The sequence below is a fragment of the Sus scrofa genome, chromosome 3 (assembly GCF_054392235.1).
Source record: "Sus scrofa isolate SSC_HxYL_T2T_F1_AM1 chromosome 3, Sscrofa_HxYL_maternal_Yorkshire_Landrace_v2.0, whole genome shotgun sequence".
In the NCBI taxonomy this organism is placed as follows: Eukaryota; Metazoa; Chordata; class Mammalia; order Artiodactyla; family Suidae; genus Sus; species Sus scrofa.
Window position 1 is genome coordinate 101,092,645 of NC_139385.1, and position 27,404 is coordinate 101,120,048.

Genomic DNA, 27,404 nt, shown 5'->3' on the forward strand with positions numbered 1-27,404 from the left:
TAAAGTATCTTTAACCACTCTGCAGTTTACTAATGCATGCTCTTACAGAAGCAAGAGAATCAACAAAACTATTTACTTGACTTCTCACTACAGCTAGATTTCCCAAATGGAGTTGGAGGCTATTTTCAAATAAGATTTGTCATCCACTCCGACAAATAAGCTAATCATTCTATTTAGCCTCACGACTGTTACTTTTAATTTGCCAGTCAGGAAACTCTGCATTAATAGTCTGCTCCTGAGACTTTGTACCTGCTATTCTTTCATCACAGTGCTTTTAATATCTTTGGGACTCGAGGATACTCCTCACTTTAAAGGGTAGACCCTATATCCTTGCCAAGTAAAAGTGCCAGACTTAGTTACTTGCTCGTAACAAATAGAATAAATGTGTCAAATGATGGTACATGACTTGAGACTAGGACAAAAATGAGTACCTTCTGCTCATTTCTTACTTAGCTTGCTCATTTAGGGGGAAGTCAGTTGCCATATCAGGAATATAATCAAGATATACTGTAGAGGGGCCATATGGAAAGAAACTTAGATTGGCTAGTAACCAGTTCCTTGGTATGTGTGTTGGCCATCTTGCCAACCATACAGCATGTACCCATTTCAAATTGGCTTCTTTCACTTAGTAATATGATTTTTTTTTCTTTTTAGGGCCGCACCTGCGGCATATGGAGATTCCCATGCTAGGGGTTGAATTAGAGCTACAGCTACTGGCCTATACCACAGCCATAGCAATGCAGGATCCAAGCTGCATCTATGACCTACACCACAGCTTGTGGCAATGCTGACTCCTTGACCCACTGCGCGAAGCCAGGGATCAAACCCGTAACCTCATGGTTACTAGTCAGATTTGTTTCTGCTGAGCCACAATGGGAATTCCAGTAATAAATTTAAGATTCTTATATAATTTTCATGAGTTGATAGCTCACTCAAAACTAGTCACTATTTAGGAGTTCCTGTAGTGGTGCAGTTGTTAACGAATACAACTAGGAACCATGAGGTTTCGGGTTCGATCCCTGGCCTTGCTCAGTGGGTTAAGGATCTGGCGTTGCCGTGAGCTGTCGTGCAGTTTGCAGATGCAGCTCGGATCCCGTGTTGCTGTGGCGTAGGCCGATGGCGTAGGCCGGTGGCTACAGCTCCGATTGGACCCCTAGCCTGGGAACCTCCATATGCCAAGGGAGCGGCCCTAGAAAGGGCAAAAAGACAAAAAAAAAAAAAAAAAACACAAAAAACCAAAAAACTAGTCACTATTTAAAACTTATGATATTCTATGAAACTTCATGAAAAATTCATGTTCTAAGGAAAAAAAACTATTAAATTTTGAGACAAACTCATCATGTGTATAGTTATTGACAACATTATTAAAAGAACCATCACAAAATTCCATTATCTCAAAATTCCATATCTTTTCATTTTCTAAAAAAATGGAAAAGGTACAAGTATTTTAATATATGTGTTTTTCACCATTGGTGTAAACATACTTACTAGAAAGTATTGTGTGTGCATAGCTACAAAGGTTCCAAACAACTCATAAGCTGTTCTAGGTGTAAACAAAATACTAAAAAAAAAAAAATCTTAGAAGCATCATATCTCACTGACATAAAATGATGTCACTTTATCTATCACCAAACTAAACTAGTTCTTGAAAGAAATCTCTTTTTCAATTTATGAAACACTTTTATTGCCAGTGGTGACAAGCTACATCTTTAGAGCATTATGAGGATAAAGTTTTAGACAGAGAATTTGGGCCTCATTTTTATTGCTCTTAATTTTTCTCCATCCTTTGGTGAGAACAAATTTTTTTTGCACCTATTTTAACATTTTGTTCTTTTAAAAAATAGACAAATGTTTAAACATTAATGAGAAAAAAATTCATTGTATTCTTAATCTTCAATCTCAATTTGCAAACCCTCATTCACACTCTAAAGCATGAATATTTTTGAAAATCTGTATACTTACACATATACACACAATACAAGGATCACACTAAAATTTTGCCCTAGTTTAAACAATCCCTAAACAGACGTGTTCCCGTGTGTGTGGTTATGTCTATACTAACTGGGTGTGGAGGGTGTATAGTTGACACTGAGGCAGCAAAATACATTGAAAATAGAAATGTAAAATAATTTAAATTTCTCTTTATTTTATAGGTCTCAAGCAGAAAAAGAAGCAAACTCTATACCTTAAAATTTCAAGCATTTTTCATTCTTCTCTAATCTATGATGTTTTTCTAATGCATATTTTTATTTAATTGGTTGGATGTGAGAAAATAACAAGAAAAGAATTTTGACACTGGCAGATCAGAAATAAAATTTCGAAACTTTTCAGAGAGAGAATTTAACACAAATTTCCAAATAAACTAGATTTAGAATTTCAAATATACATACTATTTTCTGAGCTTTGAATGAGATGTCAAACATTTATAAGTACATTTTTTTTTACCAGGTTTATTTTTAGTTTTCACATGGATAAATTTTGTAGTAAAACACTCAGGGACTATTATGTTATGAAAATTACTTGCATTTGTATAATTTCATATGCTTTAAAATGCCATGTTCACATACACCATCATATGATCCTCTCAGTAAATTTGTAATTAGGAAGCAGATTTATACACAAACTTTATACATGGAATAGCTAAGGCCCAGTGGGAAAAAATGGATATGTAAATATGTATTTATAATGTTAACCATTTTTAAAATGCACAGTCTATGGCATTATACACATTCACTTTGTTGAGCAATCATCATCACTGTCCATCCCTAAAGTTTTTTCCATCTTCTCAAACTGAAACTTAGTACTCATTAAATAGTAATATCCCCTGACACTTAACCCAGGTAACCACCATTCCATTTCTTTTTCTATGAATTTGCCTATTCTAGGTCACATACAAAAGAATCACACAATCTTTGACCTTTTATGTGTGGCTTATTTTACTTAGCATAATGTCTTCAAGGTTCATCCATGTTGAAGCATAAGGCAGGTTTTCATTCCTTTTTAAGGATGAATAACATCTCATTATATGTATATACCACATTTTGTTTATCCACTGATCTGTCAATGGACACTTGCATTACTTCCACCATTGGCTATTGTGAATAATACTGCTATGAATATGGGTAAACCAGTATCTGTGTGAGTCCCTGCTTTTAATCATGGATATATACCCAGACATGGCATTCCTAGACCACATGTTAATTTTCCATTCAATTTTGGGAACCACTGTATTGTTTTCCACAGTGGCTGCACCATTTTAGATTCCCACCTGCAATGCAAAAGAGTTCCAATTTCTCCATAGTCTTGCCAACATTTGCTATTTTCTGGTTTTGTTTTTGTTGTTACCAGTCATTTTTCACAGTGGGAAGTGGTATCTCACTGTTGTTTTGATTTACATTTCCCTAATGATTAATAATGCTTAACATCTTTTCATATGCTTATTGTCCATTTGCATATCTTTTGTGAAGAAATATCTAATTAACTCCATCTATTATTGAATAAGGTTGTTTATTAGGGTTTTTTTTTGAGTTATAGTTCTTTATTCTGGATATCAATTTCTTAACAGTTATATGATTTACAAATATTTTCTTCCATTCCACGGGTTGCCTCTTCACTCCATTCCTTCGAAATACAAAGGTTTTTCATGTTGATGAAGAACAACCAATTTATATTTTCTTTTGTTGCTTATATTTTCAGTCTCATATCCCAGAAATCATTATCAAGTCCAATGTTATAAGGATTTATTACAATATTTTCTTTAAGAATTTTATTGTTTTGGCTCTTAATTTTAGGTCTTTGATTCATTTTGAGTTAGTTTTTGTATATGATGTAAGGTATGGTTCCAAAATGATTTTTAACATGTGGATATCCGGTTTTCTAAATCATTTGTTAGGAAGACTTTCTCTTCTCCATTGAATGATTTTAATACCTTGCTTGAAATCATTTAGCTATATCTGCAAAGTTATTTCTGAGCTTTCAATTCTCATTGGTTTATGCTTGTCTTTATACTAGCACCACACTATTTTGAAATCGAATAGTAAGTTTTGAAATCGTGAAGTGTGAGATCTCTACCTGTGTTATTCACTTTCAAGACTGTTTTGGTTATTTAGTTGCTTATATTCCACATGAATTTTAGGATGGGTTTTTCTACTTCTGCAACAGATGTCATAAGAATTCTAAAAGGCATTGCACCAAATCCATATGTCACTTCAAATAATACTGACATCATAACAGTATAAAGTATTCCAACCCACGTACATGTGATGCCTTTCCATTTATTAGTGACTTTTAAAATTTATTTCATCAATATTTGTTTGAATCATCCTTATATTTAAAGAGTAAATCCACTCTAATCATGATGTATAATCCTTTTGATATGCTGTTGAATTCATCTGCCAGTAACTTGCTAAAACTGTTCATCAAATTAATCAGGAATACTGGTAGTTTCTCTTTCAGTTTCCTTTTTCTGGCATTGGTAATAGAGTAATGCTGGCCTCATAAAATGAGTTTGCAAATGTTTTTACCCCTCAATTTTTTTTTTATTTTTTATTTTTTTTGATAACTTAAGTATAGCATACACAATATTTATTTATTTATTTATTTTGTTTTTTAGGGTTGCACCCACAGCATATGGAGGTTCCCAGGCTAAGGGGCCAATTGGCGCTACAGCTGCCGGCCTATACCATGGGCGGCTGGATCCTTAACCCACTGATTGAAGCCAGGGATTGAACCCGCAACCTCATGGTTCCTAGTTGCATTCGTTTCCACTGTGCCATGACGGGAACTCCCCCTCAATTTTTAAAGATGTGGTACCTTCTGCATTTATTTTCATTTGTCTCAAAGTACTTTCTAATCTCCCTTATATGTTCTTTTATCCATTGGTTGTTCAGAAATGTGTGGTTTAATTTGCAAGTATTTGTAAATTTTCCAGTTTTCCTTTTGCTGGCGATTTCTACTTTTATTACAATATGATTCCCAAAAGATATTTTGTATAATTTAAATATTTTGAAATATTTTAAGACTTCCTTTTTTGCCTGACAGTTGTTTAGTCCTTGAGACTGTTCCATGAGCACTTGAGAAAAATCCATATTCTGTTGTTGGTGAGTGAGGTGTACTATATATCTTTTAGGTCTAATTGGTTTATAGTGTTTCACTAGCTTTTTATTTCATTATTAATCTTCTTTGAGGTTGTTCTACCCACTATTAAAAGTGAGGTGCTGGAGTTCCCATCATGGTGCAGCAGAAACAAATCTTACTAGGAACCATGAGGTTGTGGGTTCAATCCCTGGCTTTGCTCAGTGGGTTAAGGATCTGGCATTGCCATTAGCTGTGGTATAGGTTGCAGACACTGCTTGGATCCCATGTTGCTGTGTCTGCGGCATAGGATGGCGGCTACAGATCCGACTGGACCACTATCCTGGGAACCTCCATATTCTGCGTGTGCAACCCTAAAAAAAGACAAATAGACGAAAAAAAAAAAAAAAGCGAGGGAGATCCCATCATGGCTCAATGGTTATCGAGTCCAACTAGGAACCATGAGGTTATGGGTTCAATCCCCGGCCTTGCTCAGTGGGTTAAGGATCCGGCGTTGCCGTGAGCTGTGGTGTAGGTTGCAGATGCGGCTCAGATCCTGCGTTGCTGTGGCTCTGGTGTAGGCCAGTGCTACATCTCTGATTTGACCCCTAACCTGGGAACCTCCATATGCCTCGGGAGCAGCCCTAGAAAAGGTAGAAAAACAAAAACAAAACAAAACAAAAAAAGTGAGGTGCTGAGGTCTACTATTACTGCAGAAATGCCTACTCTTCTTCAATTTTGTCATTACTTGCTTCATACATTTTAGAGCTCTGATAGTGTATATACACTTATAATTGTTATATCTTCTCAGTGATTTGCTTCTTTTCTCCTTATATATGCTCCTTCTTCGACAATTTTTTTTTTTTTTTTGTCTTTTTGTCTTTTTGTTGTTGTTGTTGTTGCTATTTCTTGGGCCGATCCCACGGCATATGGAGGTTCCCAGGCTAGGGGTTGAATCGGAGCTGTAGCCACCGGCCTACGCCAGAGCCACAGCAATGCAGGATCCGAGCCGCATCTGCAACCTACACCACAGCTCACGGCAACGCCGGATCATTAACCCACTGAGCAAGGGCAGACACCGAACCCGCAACCTCATGGTTCCTAGTCGGATTCGTTAACCACTGCGCCACGACGGGACCTCCCTTCGACAATTTTTAATAGTTTTTGACTTAAAGTCTATTTCCCACTACTAGTACAGCTATCTGTGCTCACTTTTGGATACTATCTGCATGGAATACCCCTTTGCATTCTTTCAGTTTCTATCTATATAAATACATAGATCCAAAATGATCTTTTTTAAACATCATACGGTTGGATCATATTTGTTATCCATTCTGCCAATCTACATTTGATTGGGAAATTTAATCCATCCACATTGAAGTAATTACTAATAGGGAAGTATATACTTCATAATTTTCTTATTTTCTGTGTAACAGCTTCTTTGTTCCTAATTTTCTCCCTTACTGCCTTCTTTTTGGTGTGTTGATTTTTTTTTTTAAGTGACATATGTCCACCATTGAGACTGTCTAGTAAATTCTTCATTTCACTCACTCTATTTTTCATCTTCTGTATTGCTGATTTTTTTTTCTATAATTAATATATAACTGTTGATAGTGACATTTTCTTCATGTATTTCAAGAATTCCTTTAGGAGTTCCCATTGTTGTTCAGCGAAAATGAATCTGACTAGTTACCATGAGGTTGCAGGTTTGATGCCTGACCTCACTCAGTGGGTTAAGGATCTAGCGTTGGCGTGAGCTGTGGTGTAGGTCACAGATGCAGCTCAGATCCTGCATTGCCGTGGCTGTGGCATAGGCTGGCAGTTGTAGCTCCAATTTTACCCTCCATAGCCTGGGAACTTCCATATGCCATGAGTGTGGCCCTAAAAATTAAAAAAAAAAAAAAAGAATTCCTTTAGATCTTTATCCGTATTTTTAATTCTTTGAGCATATTTAAGACAGTTGATTTATATAAATTTTTCTCTAATAAGTATTATATATATATATATATTCCTTCAGGGAGTGCTTTTGAAGATTTATTTTGTTCTTTGGAATAGGCCATGTTTTCCTATTTGTATTTCCTGTGGTGTTTTTTTAAAAATTATTAGGCATTTGAAAAAACAGCCATCTCTTCCAGTCTTTTGCAGACTGACATAGAAGACCTTCACTTTTTAGCAGACTCCTAAGCTTTGTGAGCAGTCTTGAGTAAAGACTTCAGGTCTTCCATTTGGTACTTAGTGTGTGATTTATCTATTTATTCATCCATTCATTGTTTATTTACACAGGCTTTTGTTAATTTCCTAATTTCCTAATAGTTTTACCCCAGCTTGTTCTCAGTATCTTAGATGTTATATTGTTTTACACTTCCTAGAGTTTCTTGCTCTTAGGTGTCAATCACTCTGCCATCTTTCTGCAGTTTTGACAGAGCTCATGCCCATCAATGTTTTCTGTATTTCTCAGCTTAAAATTCCAATTATACCTCCATTCATTGACAGAGTTCAAGTCAACTAAGATAGAATCCAGTCCTGAGGTCATTCCATAGTTTAAGAACATTTCATACAAATACTACTCAAGTCTTTCTATCTTAAGGGAGAGAACTAAGAACTAGTCAACTTCAATCAGACAACTCTACGTCAGAAAGAAATAAGCAAGTGTAGATAAAAATTCTATGAAAATTTCTACAATTTGAAAGCAGATTTTTTTTTAATTTGTTTTTGTGTAGTGGAATTTTTGTCTTTTTTTTCCTTCTAGTTTTATTGAGACATAATCGATATATAGTACTGTATAAGTTTAAGGTGTACAACATGACATACATATCACAAAATGGCTATCACAACATGCATAATTTCACTGATACAAAATTAAAGAAACAGAAAAATATTTTCCCTGTGATGAGAATTCTTAGGATTTACTCTCTTAACAACTTTTATTTGTAACATATAGTTGTGTTAATTATATTACCATGTTATACATCTCATCTCTAGTACCTATCTTATATTGAGAATTCATATCTTTTGACTGCTTTTCCTTCCTTCCTCCCTCCCTCTCTCCCTCCCTTCCTTCCACTTTTAAGGCTGCACCTGCAGCATATGGAAGTTCTCAGGATAGGGGTCGAATCGGAGCTGCAGCTGTTGGCCTACATTACAGCCACAGCAATGCTGGATCCAAGCCGAATCTGTGTCCTACACCACAGCTCACGGCAACGCTGGATACTTAATCCACTGAGCGAGGAAAGGTATGAAACCACCATCCTTATGGATACTAGCTGGGTTCATAACCCGCTGAGCCACAATGGGAACTCCCTTCACTACTTTTCTATAATTCAACTGTCCCTCCCCAAACCGTGCCTCTGGTAACCACATCTGACCTCTCTTTCTAATGACTTTGTTTGTTGTTATAAGTATAACTTACCTACAACACCAAGTTAGTTCCTGCTACACAGCATAGTGATTCAGTATTTCTGTACAAAATGTATAAATTTCCGTATTTCTATACAAATGCACAAAATCACCATACAAAAATATTACATAATTTTGACTCTATTGCCTACACTATACATTTCATACCCTTGACTCATTTATTTTGCAACTGGAAGTTTGTATCACTTATATCCCACACCTGTTTCTTTTCCCCTCACCTCCTTCTCCTCTGGCAACCATGTGATTATTATCTGTATATGTGTTTCAGTTTCTGTTTTGCTATGCTTGTTCATTTATTTTATTTTATTAGATTTCACATATAAGTGAAATAATATATTTGTCTTTTTCTGTATGGCATATGTAATTTAGCATAGTATCTTCTATGTTCATCCATTTTGTCACAAATGGCAAGTTTTCATTATTTTTTTATGGCTGAATAATACACCATTGTATATAAACACAACCTCTTCTTTATCCATTTATCTACTGATGGGAATTTAGGTTCCTTCCATATTTTGGCTATTGTAAATAATATTGCAAATAAGAGATGCATGTCTTTTGCAATTAGCGTTCTTTTTTTAAAAAAAAAAAATTTCTCTGGATAAATAACCAGGGATGAACTTGCTGGATGATATGGCAGTTCTATTATTAACTTTTTAAGTAATCTGCATAGTGCTTTCAATGTTGGATGTACCAGTTTACATTCTCATCAATAGGAGTCCCTTTTCTTCACATCCTTGACAACACTTCTTACTTCTTGTCTTTTTGATAATAGCCAATTTGACAGGTGTGAGGTGATATCTTACTGTGGTTTTGATTTTCATTTCAAATGAAAAGTGATGTTGAGCTTCTTCCATATGTCTACTGACCACCAATATGTCTTCTTTGGAAAAATGTCTATTTAGATTTTCTACTCATTTTTAATTAAGTTTTTTTTTTATATTCAGTTGTATAAAGTCTTATATTTTGGGAATTCCCACTGTGGCTCTGTGGTTAAGGAACCCGACTAGTATCCATGAGGATGTGGGTTCAATCACTGGCCTTGTTCAGTAGGTTAAGGATCTGGCATTGCCATGAGCTGTGGTGTAGGTCACAGACCTGGCTAGCATCCTGCATTGCTGTGGCTGTGGTTCAGGCCAGCAGCTGTAGCTCTGATTCGACCCCCAGCCTGGGAACTCCATATGCTGTGGTTGTGACCCTAAAAAGACAAAAGAAAAAAACAAAATGCTTATATTTTGGATATTAACACCATATCAGATATATTATTTGTAAATATCTTCTCCCATTTAGTAAGCAGCCTTTTAATTTTGTTGATAGCTTCCTTAGATGTTCAAAAGCTTTCAAGTATGGTGTAGTCCCACTGGTTCACTTTTTGCTTCTGTTTCCCTTGCTAAAGATACATAACCAAGAAAGTATTACTAAGAATAATATTTGAAAGCATGTTACCTATGTTTTATTATAGAAGATTTATGGCTTCACATCTTACATTTACATCTTTCATCCATTTTGAATTTTTATGCATGTATGAGAGAGCAGTATAGTTTGATTTTTATATGTAGCAGCCTAATTTTTCTAACACTATTTATTAAAGACACTGTCATTTCCTCAGTGTATATTCTTGTCTCCTTTATCTATTTATTGTTCATATAAATGTGGCTTCATTTCTGGGTTCTCAATGCCACCAATTCTTTTTTTGCGCCAATAACATACTGTTTTGGTGAATGAAGATTGGCAGTATAGTCTGAAATCAGGAAATATGAAACCTCTTGCTCTGTTATTCTTTCTCAGATTGTTTTGGCTATGTGGTGTCTTTTTTGTCTTCATACAAATTTTAAAATTATTTGCTTTAATTCAGTGAAAAAGATCACCTTTTTAATTTTGATACAGATTGCACTGAATGTATAGATTATCTTGGGTAGTGTGGTCATTTTAGCAATATTAATTCTTCCCATTCATGAATATAGTACATTTTTCCATTTGCTTGTGTGGTTTTCAATTTCTTTCATTACTGTCTTATGGGTTTCTGAGTGCAGGTCTCTTACTTCCTTAGATTTATTCCTAGATACTTTATTCTTTTTGATGAGGTTGTAAATGAATTTTTTAATTTCTTTTTTGCTATTTCATTGTTAATGTATACAAATAACAAAATTTTGTATATTAATTTTGTATCCTACTGAATTCATTGAATAATTCTATCATTTTTTGAGTCATCTTTCCGATTTTCTACATATATCATCATGTCATCTGCAAACAGTTAGAATTTTACTTCTTCAACTCTAATTTGCATTCCTTTTATTTCTTTCTCTTCTCTAATTGCCATGGCTAGGACTCCAATACTACATTGGATAAAAGTGGTGAGACTGGGTGTCTTGTTTGTTTGTTTTTTTTTAGATGAAATGCTTTCAGCTCTTCACCATTAAGAATGATGTGAGCTCTGGTCTTATACACTGGCTTTATTGTGTTAAAGTATGTTCCCTCTATACCTATCTGTTAAGAGGTTTTTATCATAAATGGATGTTGAATTTTGTCAAAAGCTTTTTTTTTACATCTATTGACATGATAATATGATTTTTATTCTTTGATTTGGCTAAAATGGCTTATCACATTTCTTGATTAGTGGACACCGAACCATTCTTGAATCGCTGAGCTAAATCCCATTGATTATGGTGTATGAACACCTTTTTTGTGTGTGTCTTGTTAGGGCCACACTCATGGCATATGGAGGTTCCTAGGCCAGAAGTCCAAGCAGAGCTGTAGCCACTAGCCTATGCCACAGTCATAGCAACATGGAATCTGAGCTGCATCTACGACAGACCACAGCTCACAGCAATGCCAGATCCTTAACCCACTGAGAAAGGCCAGGGATCAAACCCACAGCCTGATATATACTAGTTGGGTTTGTTAACCACTGAGCCACGACAGGAACTCCAGTATCAACCTTTTAATATATTATTAAATTGTTTGCTAATATTCTGTTGAAGATTTTCTGCATCTATGTTGATCAATGATACTGGCCTGCAGTTTTCCTTTTTTGCGATATCTTTGTTTTTTGTAGCATAGTGATGCTGGCCCTATAGAATGATTTTGTAAGTATTTCTTCCCCTACAGTTTTTAGAATAGTTTGAGAAGGATAGATGTTAACTCTTCTCTGGCTTCAGAACTTTGGGGTTCCCAGTCTTAGAGGCTCTGGGGCTGATGCCTGCCCACTGGTGGGATGGCAGTCTCAGATCTAGTGCCAGCCCACTGGTGGCCAGAGTCTCTGGGTGCAGGAGTCTTGTGCATGGTGCTGGCACACTGGCATGTGGGGTCAGGTCATACATCCTTTGGTGAACCAATCCATGTTCTAGGGTGGCCGTGGGCTCATACAGTCTTAAGGTAGCTGCCTACTGATAGGTGGGACTCTGTCCCCACCCAGGTAGTCACTTAACCTAAAACATCCCAGTACAAGTGCCTACAGGCTGGTGCGTGAATTTGGATCTCTAGACTCATAAGACAGAAAAAAGCTTCCAAATGGTTGAGTTCCCCAAAAATGATTTTGCTAATGTCTATGACCACATGATAAGCTCCACTTCCCTTCTGCCTCTTCAGGATACTCTCCAAGAACAGCAGACCCCTTTCGAATTACTGACTATGCCTTGGTTCCTGGAACCTGTGAGATTTTGTGTTTGTCCTTTAAGAGCGGAGTCTATACTCCCCATACTCCTCCATCTATCCTAAAAGCAAGTATTCCTGGCTTTCAAAGCCAAATGTTCTGGGAATCCATCTTCCCAGTGCAGAACCCCTAGTTAGAAAGGCCAGTATGGGGCTCAGGTACTTTACACATTGGGGAAAACATCTGCAACTGTAATTATCCTCCTGTTTGTGGTTGCCACCTGAGAGCACTGGTCTAGACTAACACATTTCCACTTCTATCCATCTTGTTGTGGTTCCTTCTTTATATTTTTAGTTGTAGAAGATCTTATCTGTTCCTCTTCCAGTTTTTCTCATCAATAGCTGCTGTGTAAACGGTTTTGATTTTGTTGTGCTTGTGGGAAAAGGCAAGTTCAAGGACTCCCTACTCTACCATCTTGTCCATTTTCAATTGTGTTTTTTTCTTCATTGGGTATTTGCTTGATTTAGGTAGGACTTTGTTTTCCAGTGTCCCTATAAAGTTTTTATTTATTTATGGTTGTCAGATATTTTTATGGAAGAACAAAGACCTGATACTTTTTAGCCTACCCCTCACACACACACATACATTTATAGATGAACTGAAGTTTGGCACTTGCCATCTGACTCTACATGGATTAAAACATGGGCCACTACAGCTGCTGACCTGAAGCACCCCTGAGTAGATCTCAGGGTGAGAACCAGGAGAGAGGCACTCTGTGCTCTGGGAAAACTGGAAGAACAGGTCTTCAGACAGCTGGATACTTTTAGGAGAAGATTTTATCAGTCCAATTCTTGCATCTCCTCATATCTAAAAAACACTTTTAAGTCTTTCATGATGATGTCTGCTCCTTGTGACTAGTAATAACCTTCATGAGACCATAAGCAAACTTATAAAACATCTGCATGACTGCACGCACCTTCCCCTTCACCACATAATCATGTATACACTGATATTATTACCTCCTGCCTCTGTGGAGTAGTTTCTCAGGGCTATCTGAGAAACTGTCTCCAAAACTTAAGTCCTAATTTTGCCCTATACAAAACTTAACTGTCAATTTTTAGGTTGTGCTTTAAAATATATATATATATATATATATAATATATATACATAAATATATATACATAAATATATATATATAAATAATTGGTATGAGAACAGAGTGAGAATCTTATATTCCTGAATTTAATAGCCATAGAAAATACAAAGAATTTTTTTTTTTTTTTGTCTTTTTGCCTTTTCTAGGGCCGCTCCCACAGCATATGGAGGTTCCCAGGCTAGGGGTCTAATTGGAGCTGTAGCCACCGGCCTGCACCAGAGCCACAGCAACACGGGATCCGAGCTGCATCTGCAACCTACACCACAGCTCACGGCAACGCCAGATCCTTAACCCACTGAGCAAGGCCAGGGACTAAACCCGCAACCTCATGGTTCCTAGTCAGATTCATTAACCACTCCGCCATGACAGGAACTCCAAAGAATATTCTTAAGTTTTGAATTTGAGTGTCTTTTATGTCAAGGAAATAGTTATGTTTTAAATCACAGCCTAGCTCTAAGTTTTATGCCAAATACCATAACCACATCCTGATATAAATAGGTACATGATGTTTTAAAAATCTATAAATCTCACTTTATGCATAGGTGAGTGATTAAACATTAGGACTTCTACACCAAATATCTATTACCCAGAAACCAGTAGCTTGGTATATTTGGCATTTATATATCCCAACAGTCCAAATGTTTTCAATTTAGACTGTGATCATCTGGTCAGTGTTTCTGGTGTGGCTGTGTTCACTCAGATATTGTTCTGTCTTAAACTGTAGATTACCTTACAATAGATAGATGTTGGCTGATTTTGGTTGATCCTGGCTGGGACCAGTTTTGTGATTTGGCTGTGTTCCATATAGCTTTCATTTTTCAGCAGATTAATCTGGGCATGCTCTCATGATGATGGCAAAGTTTCAAGGAAGAAAAACTTGGCACAAAAGCTAATATACCATTGGAAAAAGCAAGTCACACAGTTGAATCCAGTGTCAAGTGATAAGGCAGGCCTCTTCAATCTCAAGGGTAAGAGACTATGAGGTTATGGGGGGAAATGATGGCTAAAGGAAAATGAAAAACTGAGAATATCATTGCTATCACTCACAACCTGAGAAGAGCTTTCTTTAACAGTAAGCTACCTCAAAAATGAATTAGTAAACTTTTCAACTATTGAAATATTTTTGGTATATCATCTGGTTCCATTTGGTAATCTAATTAGCTTTAATATTCTTAATCTGAACTAGTAGTTTAATTCCCTATCTTGGTCCCTTAGCTCATAAAAGCAATTATTATTTTTCACTAATAATAATACATAAGTAAGTAATGACTGGAAAGAAAAGGAGTCAGTATAATATTTGTCAACAGTCTGTCTTTCATCCACATAATTCTCAGTTCACATTTTAATTCAGAAATGTATTATTGATTTTTGTTATTTGCTTTAGATTAATTGTGTACCCAGTGAACAGGAATACATGATCTTCCTTCATCTTACTTCTTGACTCAGGGACTAACCTACATGCTTACATTTACTATGCCCATGCATTGACTATCATACAATGTGGATGTCGTGTTTAACCTTGGAAGTGTTCTCACTGAGATAGCTACTTCATTAAGGAAAACCTTATTTTTATATCTCCTGAAGATGTCATATATTAAAGAGGAATAATGTAGCTGAAACTAGTGAAAGTGAAAAGCATGTAAAGTATAACAAAAAATATTCTATGGATGCCTGATCAATTGAAAATAAACAGTTATTTATTCTGCATTTTTTTCTCTGCCAACACTGTACTGTCAGAAAACCGTACTATATTAGAAGAAAAAAAAACATACAACATAATTGAATTGTAAACCTAAAATAAAATTTGTATTTCATTTTTATTAGAAGAGCTTATTTTCTCCTTCAAAGAAAATAATAAGCAGGAATCAAGCTACAAATGAGATAAAAGTAGAGAGGCTTTTTGAATCTCTACTCATTCAATTTCCTTTTACTCAATTTTCCCCATGCCAGGACTCAGAACAATTCAGCAAAACACAAGTATGAGTAAAATGCAACTTAAAAAAAAAAAAAAAGGAAACATAGAATCTGTTGTGGTGTAGATAAGAAGCTAAGTAGTAGAGAAAAGATTAAGTGACCTAAATTAGCAGGGCTATTTACTAATAGAACTGGAAATCAAAGGTAAGGTATCTAACTCTTGCTTGTCATTTATTAAGGAATGCTAAAAGTACATTGATGCTTTTATTTGGTTTTTGTTTTATTGGCCATAACTGTCATTTCTTTAAAGCTTCTTTTCTGAGAGGTAATTGCTATGAGGTTGTTCCGAGTAACTTAAATTATAGGACTGCTTGAATGCAAACTAGAGTAAAAGCATTTCATATTTCAGATTATTTGTTGATTTTTTTCCCATATGAATTCTCACTTAACTATAAGATCTTTGGTTGGGTTGACAGCATTCTGGCTGACACATACTTCACTCTACAAATTGCTGCTCTATACCTGGTTACTGACACAGTTGAATGAATAGAAAAACAGTAATGTTCTGTCCTCCTTCCAGGTGTCATTTCTAATTTGTACTCTAGATAAATTCTTAATTCCTTTAATAGCTTTGTTTTACATTAATTCTGATATTTGAAACTGTGAAAATCAGTAAATAGAAACAGACTAGGAGTTTTGAACTCAGTTACATTTTACCTAATTTGCTCTTTTTGGAGAAAATTTATCGTCTTAGAAAGCACCTGTTTATCAAAGGATGTTCCATATAAGAGGAGAATATATGACTGATATGATACTCAGCATAACAGTAAAGCCTAGATGAAAATGTTATCACTAAAGTTGTAGTGGAGTCAATTATGACCCAAGGTTAAACTGGCAAGTTGTGAGTAAAGTGGATAAAAAGATATTTTCATAGAATGTTGTATTTAATACACATATAAAAAATAAATAAATGATAAATCCAGCAAAACAAGAAGCAAGACTAAATAAGGAAGCCTTTGTAAATGAATGATCCTAAGAGGTAAAACCACTTAGAATTTGAATTGAGTTTAGCAATTTAGAAATTTGCACAATAGAATAACTGTAAAATGAACAGTATAGACACAAAATCAAGATATAAGGGCAGGGTGTTTGGAAGGGTTGTGTGTGAATCTCTATCATTAAAAGTATGTATATATTAATAACCAACTATGTTAAAACATTAGTTTATCAAGTACTCTAATCCCTAATTATTTTCATATTTTTTCCTAAATTTAGAGAGTTTTTCCTTGAGAAAAGAAGAAAAATCACTAAGTTATTCTCAATCTATCATTTTTTTAGTTCAGTTTTTCTGTTTTTCTTTTTAACAGTTTGACTGAAATATAGTTGATTTATAAGATTGTGATAATTTCTGTTGTACAACAGTGATTCATTTATGCATATATACACATTCATTCTCTTTCAGATTCTTTTCCCATGTAGATTCTCCCAAAAGAGTGGGTTGAGTTCTCTGTGCTATACAGCATGTCCCAACTTATCTGCTAGAGCTCATCAATGAATTGAGTAAAGTTTCAGGATACAAAATTAATAAACAGAAATCTATTGCATTTCTATATACTAACAATGAAATATCAGAAAGAGATATTAGGGAAACAATCCCATTTTCCATCACATCAATAGGAATAAACCTACCTAAAGAGACAAAAGAACTTTACTCTGAAAACTGTAAGACACTGATGAAAGAAATCAAAGATGACACAAATAGATGGAAAGATATACTGTGCTCTTGGATTGGAAGAATCAATATTGTCAAAATGAGCATATACCCAAGACCATCTACAGATTTAACACAATCACTATCAAATTACCAATGGTATTTTTCATAGAACAAAAAATTTAAAATTTGCATGGAAACACAAACGACCCCAAATAACCAAAGCAATCCTGAGAAAGAAAAATGGAGCTGGAGGAATTAGGCACCCTGACTTCAGACTATACTACAAAGCTACAGTCATGAAAACAGTATGATACTGACACAAAAGCAGAAATACAGATCAATAGGATTGGATAGAAAGGCTAGAAATACACCCAAGCACCTATGGTAAACCAATTTAAGATAAAGGATGGAAGAACATAGAGTGGAGATAAGTGATGCTAGTAAAACTGGACAGCTGCATGCAAAATAATGATATTAGTCCATTCTCTAACACTATACACAAAAATAAACTCTAAATGGATTAAAGATATAAATGTAAGTCCAGATACTATAAAACTCTTAGAGGAACACATAGGCAGGACACTCTCTGACACACAACAATATCTTCTTAGATATACCTCCTAGAGTAATGAAAATAAAAACAAAAATAAACAAATGGGACCTAATTAAATTTAAACATTTTTTTTTTGCATAGCAAAGGGAAACCATAAACAAAATGAAAAGATAATGCACAGAATGGGAGAAAATATTTGCAAATGAAATGACTAACAAGGAATTTTAATCTCCAAAATATACAAACACCTCCTGCAACTCAATATCAAAAAATGTATTTTAAATTCAAGATAATATTAACCTAATAACTCTAATACTACATATCTAGAATGATCCTTTTCTAATAAAAACAATTTCTCTCCATTTATTTTATAGCCATAAATAAACTAATAAAGAGAGAGACATCAATAGAATTCTGGAATCAGGTGTGCCACTTGTTACAACAGCTTTCTCACAGTAGTCGGTTTAGGGGCCATTTTTTTCTATGATTTTTTTCCCTTTACAGTACTTTGCATTTTAAATAACTGTCACAAAATATTTTTAACATAATTAAAAAACACTTCTAAATCACTAAATTTCTTTTTGTCAGAGTCTACTTCAAGTTAATACTGCATGGTTTGAAGGCACAGTCATCCAGACTGCCAAGTCTGCTCAAAGCTTTGGACATTAACTTCAAGGAGTTACTGTACAAATACACGGTTAAAAGGAAGAGTTCACAATAGATGACCATCACTTATGACAACAACTTTAAATTCATTGGGAGTGTGTGCGTGGATGCCAAAAATCATGCTCAGCTTTGAAGCTTTTATTTTCTCAGGAAATGTTTCCTAATGGAATTGATGTTTGATGATATGCATGGAAATTCATACTAGCTTCAATATCCAGTTATTATTGGAGCTTTATGGTGGTTTACTGCCCACATGGTTGAAGTAACAATCAACTGATAAATGCGACCCAATATCCCTACCCTAAATCACATGGTTGTTTTTTCTGACATGGCCAGTGCCACCCTAAGACTGTCAGGCATAGTCAACTCTCACTCTAAATCACATTGTCACTATATACCCTAAAGATTCCCAGGAAAATCAAGATTACCTTCAAGGAGATAGGGCAGCTCTCCGTTTGGAGAAGTTCACATTATTTCCTGCACAGAGCCCTACTTTATGAATCACTTAAAATTTTTACTTCTCCAAAGAACTGCCTATACTTAAAATCTCCAATTATTCATCTCCCTTTGACTCATCTAATTATAAAATATAGCTTGTCATTATTCACCATCACCATCATTAGCATCATTACAACAATATATACTAAACAAGTAATGCATACCAGACAGTGATCTATAATTGCTAACTCAAAAGTATCAATTTCCCAATAACCTATAAATTATTATTACACCATTTTACAAATGAAGAAACAAAGAAAGAAAGAAAGAAGTTAAATTACATCATTAGTCACATAGCTGCTAGATGACAAAGCCAGAATCAAAATCCAAAAGTCTGACTCTGGTGCATACATACTAACCTATACACATTAAACAAATGGGATAAAATAACATTTCCAAACGTCAATAGCATTCATGGTACTAAATCCAATATGCACTTCCATTTCTCAGTTTAGTTATTCTTCTACTATATTTGGTATGCGCACATGCACACGCAGGCACACATACACAGACACACACAGACACATACACACACTCAGGCTTTGAACTCAAATCGTCGGGTTTTAATATTTATTCTGAGATATGCTAAATGACTAAGGAGAAATCCTGTAAGTTCTCATATTTGTCACATCAGATTTCTGTGAGAATGAAATAAAAGATTACTGAATTTCATCCATTCTATATATTATTTATATTCCAAATCTTTCAACAAGCTCTTCACCTCCACCTCTATACCATGGGCCAAACCACCATTATCTCTCACATGACATCCCTCAATTGCTTTTTCTTATTCCTATTCCTGTGTGGCTCTTTCAGAGAAACTGATTGCACTTTATTAAAAATAACTACATATAGGAGTTCCCGTTGTGGCGCAGTGGTTAACGAATCCGACTAGGAACCATGAGGTTGTGGGTTCAATCCCTGGCCTTGCTCAGTGGGTTAAGGATCCGGCGTTGCCATGAGCTGTGGTGAAGGTTGCAGACGCGGCTCGGATCCTGTGTTGCTGTGGTTCTGGCGTAGGTTGGTGGCTACGGCTCCAATTCGACCCCTAGCCTGGGAACCTCCATATGCCGTGGGAGCGGCCCTAGAAAAGGCAAAAAGACAAAAAAAAAAAAAAAAAAAAAAAAAAAACTACACATAAAACACAAAACTTATCATGTTACAACTCTGCTTAAGTATTTTCTTCAAATGCTTTCTTTGGCTATTAGAATAACATGTCAAGTCCTTAACATAGTCCACAAATTTCCATCCTATCCAGCCATGGCTACTTTCCCAACCTAGGATATTCTTTACTCTTTCTGTGCTTCTGACATACTTGTCATTGTTAAGATCTTTGAAAGTGGCAAGGTCTGGCCAGTCTAATGATTGTCACTCTGAGTATGATACATGCTCTCCCCATTTACCTTCATATCGATAATGCTGATTCACTATTGAGATCTCACTATTGAAAGGTTAGTATTTACTGCCTCAAATATATATATATATATATATGCACACATATGTTCATGCACATATATGACATCTACAAAATAAACATATATACATACAATATACATAAAACACTATATATATGTATATATATATTTAAACAAATAACTGCAAAAATAATTATAAATAATTCCTCTTAGACCAAGATTTCTCTAAGGGGGTAGAAAACATGTCAATTTTTTTCATCTATTAGTTTGTAACACATATCAAATAGTACATGATTAAAACAGTTGTTAAATAAATAAATAAATGTTCACAAAAAAGATGACAGATAATTCTCCATTCTGTTTGGGCTCTAGTAAGAAAAACAAAAACAAACAAAAATCTGCATATCCCAGATCATCCCAGATTTGGGATGCATCCCAGAGGAGGTGGGAGTGGTGGCTAATGAATGAAAACATACATAAAAAGTCATGGAATCCAAATATCTGATTTGGGATTTTAGAAACTTTCTCTTTATAGCAATTTCTATTGGCTATATCCTATATTTTACAAGTATTCTGAGACAATATCTGGTAAAGATGAAAAGCAGATGCATAGCAAGAAGAATGGACTAGATGTTCTTTATAAAAACACTTTCTGCCATTTCTGACCCACTCGGTCCTTTACTTTCTGACAGAAAGCTATCGTGTAGTTAAATGGCTACTAGTTATTAGCTGCTTCTGTCAAACAGAGGCAGATACTATCTTCAGTTTGTAGAACAATAGGGCTGGTTTTACTGCAAGATTTATAGATTTGAGATAAAATCATATAATAAAATACAAAAAAATCTCTTTTTTAATTTCTTAACATTTTAGGCTGATTTCTCTTGTAGAATATTTATTATCCTATTTATTTCCAGAGACTTCATGGAACTAAAGTGAATAGATACTATCTACTTAAAGAGAAGCATTTCCAAGTTGTTACTACTAGATTGTTACTAATAAATACTAAATGTATTTATTAAAAAGAAAATTACAGAATTGGGTGTCTAATTTGGTCACTATCTTTATAAGTTAATGCAAAATGTATATTCACTGTTAAAAAACTAAAATTGGTGCATCCATGACAAAAAAATGCCAGGGTAATCTTGGCGTTTGTTAAAAATTAAAAGCCTATGGTTAAGGGTTGGGCCAATTTATATCTGGGCCTAAACTTAAAGAATTTTTAGTTTAGTAATCTGTATACTCACAGCAATATCACCAAGAATCACCAGATCCCTTAATAAATTAGTAAGCTATCATACTAACTTATAAATGCTTATATAACACACAAGATCATCAAAACAGCCAGTGAAAATAGCAGTTAAATACCCTCCCGAATTTATATATTTCTTATTTAACCAATAAAATACTGCAGAAGAACACAAACTCACAACATGGAATGGGCTATACACAGTTTATTGGTAGGCTACTTCATGTTTCCTGATGATTCAAGTAGGACTGTTTTTAACACAACCTTATTCCCCTTTTTATTATTTTTTGGAGAATTTTTTTCTCAGTTTCCCACAGCTGATATTTGTATTCTAGTATGCTATTCATTTCCTGTTTTTTTGTGGGGACAGCAATACCCTGATTTTTTATTTGGATTTCTATGCCATCTTCATGAAATTTGTGTATTCCTAGAGAAGCTGCCCTCTCCCTGATGTTTCAATCATTCAGCACAATCCTTTACTAGCTGCAAATGAGTACATAATGACACGGACTAAGGAATAGTTCAGGTAAGTTTTTATAAGTTTGTGTCAGCCTTTAATTGTATAGTTTGCACTCTAAGTATAAAAAGATTACCTACATTGCACATATTAAGAGTTTTTATATTAAGTGTGTAAGGGTAGAAAGTAAACCTATAACCCTTAATTCTAAAGTAAAATATGAAAATACAAATATTAACTTTAATTCTACAGGTAAATCTAAATTTATAGAAATTTATGGCAATGCTGGCAATTAACTATAATAGAATTATTCTCATCAGAGGACAAAACAGGCTTGCTCATCACTATGCTGGCTCTAAGCCCTCATAACTTAATGAATGCTAAAATATTAAAATCTCATCCAGTTTACCATGGAGCCATAATTTACACGAATAAATGCATAATAATCCTTTGGACTTCAGAGGTAATTTATGAGCAATATTCTCACAGAGGATGATGATAATTCACCCTCAATTAGCCCAGCTTGATTTAAATCAGTGATTGTCCCATGTTTAATAATAATTTAGTAATAATGAAATTAATACCTCTTATTTTTGGATAAAATTATTAAAGGATCCATGGTGAAATTTACCTTTAAGCATGAATGCTTGTAAATATCTTCTTGCAACTTTTTTATTTAGGATTGGTTTCTCCTTTCAGGTACTGAAAACTTTATAGGAAGAGTTTGATTTCTTTGAAAATGTTGATAATCTAGGCATTAAATCATGTCCTATCCCTGTATTTAAGATATTCCCAGATGTTCCAAGATCAGGTCTTCAAGGGTCTGATTCTTCCAAAATTATGACCACAATATTCACTTTCAGGGATTAGAAAAAGACTTTGGTAGCATTAGCTATTTTTTATGATTTGACATTTTCAAAAAAAGGAAACAGTTTACAAATTAAAAAATAATAATTACAGTATATTTTGAAATGATTATAATCAATACCAGTTTCACAGATATTATTCTTATTCTGATGAAATAGGCTTATTAAATAACATATATTCAATAATTTTAGCAAATGAAAAATTATCAAAAATGACAATATCTAATGAGATTGGATTCATTCTAGCTACACTATGGATTTTATTTTTCATTTTTTTTTTTTTTGTCTTTTTGCCATTTCTTGGGCTGCTCCTGCAGCATATGGAGGTTCCCAGGCTAGGGGTCTAATCAGAGCTACAGCTGCCAGCCTACACCACAGCAACACAGGATCCAAACTGTGTCTGCGACCTACACCACAGCTCATGGCAACGCTGGATCTTTAACCCACTGAGCAAGGCCAGGGACTGAACCCGCAACCTCATGGTTCCTAGTCAGATTCATTAACCACTGAGCCACGACGGGAACTCCTGGATTTTAATATGATGTTTTCTTTTGTTCACGGTTTGAGTACTAATTTAGAAAACACAGATATAACACATTCTATCTGTGCAAGTGAGGTGACGTCCCTTGGTTCCATATTTTCTTATGAGTTGAGACTGAGGAAAATGCTATTATAGCCCTATGTAACAAAGGAAATAAACCCTGATGGTTACTCAGGTTTGATTGGGAATATCACTTCCAGAATAAATTTTTGCCACAATCCCTGTGCTTACCTGATAAGTTTGACAGCCTCAGAACTTCATACTTGATTCCTCTTTAGAAAATTACAATGCCTGTGGAAAAATACAAAGAGAATAGTAAAATAAGAAAAAATAGGAAAAATCAGAGTGCAGTTATTTTCCCTTACCTGGAAGCCAGTTAGCAATAGAGAGGAAAGAAAGATCACTGCATAACGTCACAAAACACTTGAGTTCGTCTCCTGTCAAGAAATTCTCCTCAGGGCATCAGTTGCTTTTTATAAGGAGTGGAAGGAGGTGGTCAAAGAGAGCAGAATTTCTCAACTAGGAGCATGCATCAGTATCACATTTTGAAATTAAACAAAATGCAAGTGTTAGAACTTTACCACAAACATACTGAATTAAAAACTATATGGCTAGAATTAGATAAGTTGTATCAAAGCATACAATTGTTATTTCTGAACACACCTGTGGAACACATAAATCCCTGATGTTCTTTCTAGCCCTGGTTTTTTTTTCCTTCCTATAATATTAATAATTTTAATTAATAGGGTAGTATAATCTGAAGATAGTAACTAAACTACAAAAAGAGAAGAGATAATTAACTCTGTAACAGATACTCTGCTAGGTGCTGCAGATAAATACATGAAATATTAGAAAGAAACACAGGAAATTATTTTCTACTCTCAATTAGTTCAGTCTACTTGAATGACGAATATAATAGACAATCATGGAAGAAATTGTTAAAATGACAGGTGAGGCACAGCAATTTAGAAGATGGTGGCACATCCTGTTGTTATGGAATTCAGGAATGCTGTTGCAAAAGATTAGGTGGAACTTTTTTCAGGCAAAAATATAAAGATAGACTTTAGGTGTAAGACGGTTCTGGCCAGGCAAAAATTATACAGTAATTGGGAACATTTAAAAAAAATCACAGGAGTTTCCATCGTGGAGCAGAGGAAATGAATCCGACTAGGAACCATGAGGTTACAGGTTTGATCCCCAGCCTCGCTCAGTGGGTTAAGGATCCAGCATTGCGGTGAACTGTGGTGTAGGTCACAGACGTGGCTCGGATCTGGCCTTGCTGTGGCTTTGGCGTAGGCCGGCAGCAGTGGCTCCGATTAGACCCCTACCCTGGGAACCTACATTTGCTGCGGGTGTGGCCCTATACAGACAAAAGACAAAATAAAATAAAATAAAATAAAAAAATTACAACGTTGAGAAATGTATCTCTATTGATATTCTGAGGGACTTGAAATCAGTGGGTAAAATTCAAACCCTGGAAAATTGTTGAATATTTTATTATAAAATATGGAATCAGCATTAAAAATGGTTTGAGGGTATTAGCTGGAAATTAAAACAAGAAACTTAATTTCTTGAAAGTTTACTATATGCCATTTTCTGTGAAAACTTGGGGTGTTTTTGTTTATTTAATACGGCAATCATTTTTGGTTGGTGTTATTCCTCCAGTTCCCTACTGAGGTTCAGAAAGAACATAATTTCATTACAGTGAATCTAGCTATACACAGACTTTTTTCTATTTATAAATCTAGCAGTAACTTACCAAGACTTTTTTTTATGTTAGAAACATGTCCATATTTAATAAAACTAACATAAATTGTTACTTTAAAATCATTTTTTTTTTTTTTTTTTTGCTATTTCTTGGGCCGCCCCTGCGGCATATGGAGGTTCCCAGGCTAGGGGTCGAATCGGAGCCATAGCCACCGGCCTACGCCAGAGCCACAGCAACGCAGGATCCGAGCCGCGTCTGCAACCTACACCACAGCTCACGGCAACGCCGGATCGTTAACCCACTGAGCAAGGGCAGGGACCGAACCTGTAACCTCATGGTTCCTAGTCGGATTCGTTAACCACTGCGCCACAACGGGAACTCCTAAAATCATTTTAAAATTATAACACCCTTTCAGTGATCTCATCTATTCCCTTGGCTCAATAACCATCTTATGCTAAAGGTATATACCTCTCCTCTTGAAATATAAGAAAATAAATTATCTTTATTTAGAAATGTAGAAGAGCTAAAGAGAAAAGAAAGGAGGTTCCTTGTCCTAATTCTCAAAATAGGGCTCCTGATATCCAGTCAAGATAGGGAGACTCTCAGGCATGCTTCTTAAATGAACTTCCACTGTGTTTTCCTAGGGAACACTTTCTGTAAGAGAACACTGTCACACTGTGTGTGACAAACAAAATCCACAAGGTCAGAGTCTAAGTTTTTTTGTTAATGACTGTGTTCTTACAAACTAAATGCTTATAAGTGCTTGGATGCTAAATATATAACTAACTACTGAGATGAGATATATTCCCATTCTCAACCAGGCTATTTCATCAATTAAAAACTAAATTTTTTTTTTTTTTTTTTGCTTTTTTTAGGGCCACACCCGCAATTGCATATGGAGGTTCCCAGGCTAGGGGTCAAATCAGAGCTATAGCTGTTGGCCTACACCATAGCCACAGCAATGCCAGATCCAAACCGCATCTGCAACCTACGCCACAGTTCATGACAATGACGGATCCTTAACCCACTGAGCGAGGCCAGGGATAGAATCCACAACCTCATGGTTCCTAGTCAGATTTGCTTCTGCTGTGCCACAACAGGAACAATTTTTTTTAAAAAACAAAATATATTTTCAATCTCCTTTTCTTTTTCCTTCTGGAATCCCTAACATTATACATAGACAGGCACATTTTATGTTATGCCATAGATCTCTTATATTGTTTTCGTTTCTTCAAGAAATACAAATCAAAACCATAATGAGGTACCACCTGACACTGGTCAGAATGGCCATCATTAATAAGTCTATAAATAACAAATGCTAGAGAGGGTGTGGAGAAAAGGGAACCCTCCTACACTGTTGGTTGGAATGTAAATTGGTACAACCAGTATGAAAAATATGGAGTTTCCTCAAAAAACTAAAAAATAGAACTATCATATGAACCAGCAATTCCACTCCTAGGCATATATACAGACAAAACTTTTATTCAAAAATATATGCACCCCTATGCTCATAGCAGCACACAACAGTCAAGAAATGGGAACAACCTAAATGACCATCAACAGATGAATGGATTAAGAAGATGTGGTGTGTATATACAATGGAATACTGCCCAGCCATAAAAACGAACAAAATAATGCCATTAGAAGCAACATGGGAGCAACTAGATATTATCATACTAAGGGAAGTAAGTCACAAAGTGAAAGTAAGATACTGTATGATCAATTTATGTGGAATCTAAAATATGGCACAAATGAGCCTATATACAAAACAGAAACAGACTCACAGACATAGAGAACAGACTTGTGGTTGCCAAGATTAATGGCAGGCAGGGGGAGGGAGTGGGATAGACTGGGAGTCTGGGGTTAATAGTTGAAAAGTACCACATTTAGAATGGATAAGCAATGAGGTCATAAGGTCATACTGTACAGCACAGGGGACTATATCCAATCTCTTGGGATAGACCATGACAGAAGATAATATGAGGAAACAATTGTGTGTGTATGTGTGTGTGTGTGTATATGCCTGGATCACTTTGCTATACAGCAGAAATTGGCACACCATTGTAAATTAACTAAACTTTAATAAAAATAAATAAAATAAATGCATTACTATAAAATACTAAATAAGGAACATTTTTTGTTGTTGTTAATTCATAGATACTGATTACCTCATGTCTTAAATGAAATTATAAGATTTGGGGATACATTGTAAAGAAAACGTTCAGGGTTTTTACCTTCACAGATCATATAATCTAAGGAAGAAACATATATTAAATACGTTAATACAAAAGAACAGTTATACAAAATTTAGTGAAGAGAATAAACAGGAGAATAAAATAGAAAGTTGATGTCAGAAATGGAATGACGTTAGTTACAGTACTTTGTCTTTTTTTGGCGGGAGGGCACACCCACAACATATGGAGGTTCCCAGGCTAGTGGTTGAATCAGAGCTGCAGCCATTGGTCTACACCACAGCCACAGCAACAATGGGATCCGAGCAGCTTCTACAACCTACCCCATAACTCATGGGACCACTGGATCCTTTAACCCACTCCACGAGGACAGAGATCAAACCTGCATCCTCATGG

General features: G+C 35.2%; 1 long non-coding RNA gene across 4 annotated transcripts in view; it reads right to left on the reverse strand.

Annotated features, from left to right (window-relative positions):
- Positions 1-27,404, reverse strand: part of LOC110260015 (uncharacterized) — a 645,415-nt gene that overhangs the window by 462,342 nt on the left and 155,669 nt on the right. For all 4 annotated transcript variants that reach the window (XR_014841967.1, XR_014841968.1, XR_002342722.2 and 1 more), the window contains one exon: positions 23,340-23,399. This is a non-coding gene — a long non-coding RNA (uncharacterized LOC110260015). The remainder of the gene's footprint in view (positions 1-23,339; positions 23,400-27,404) is intronic.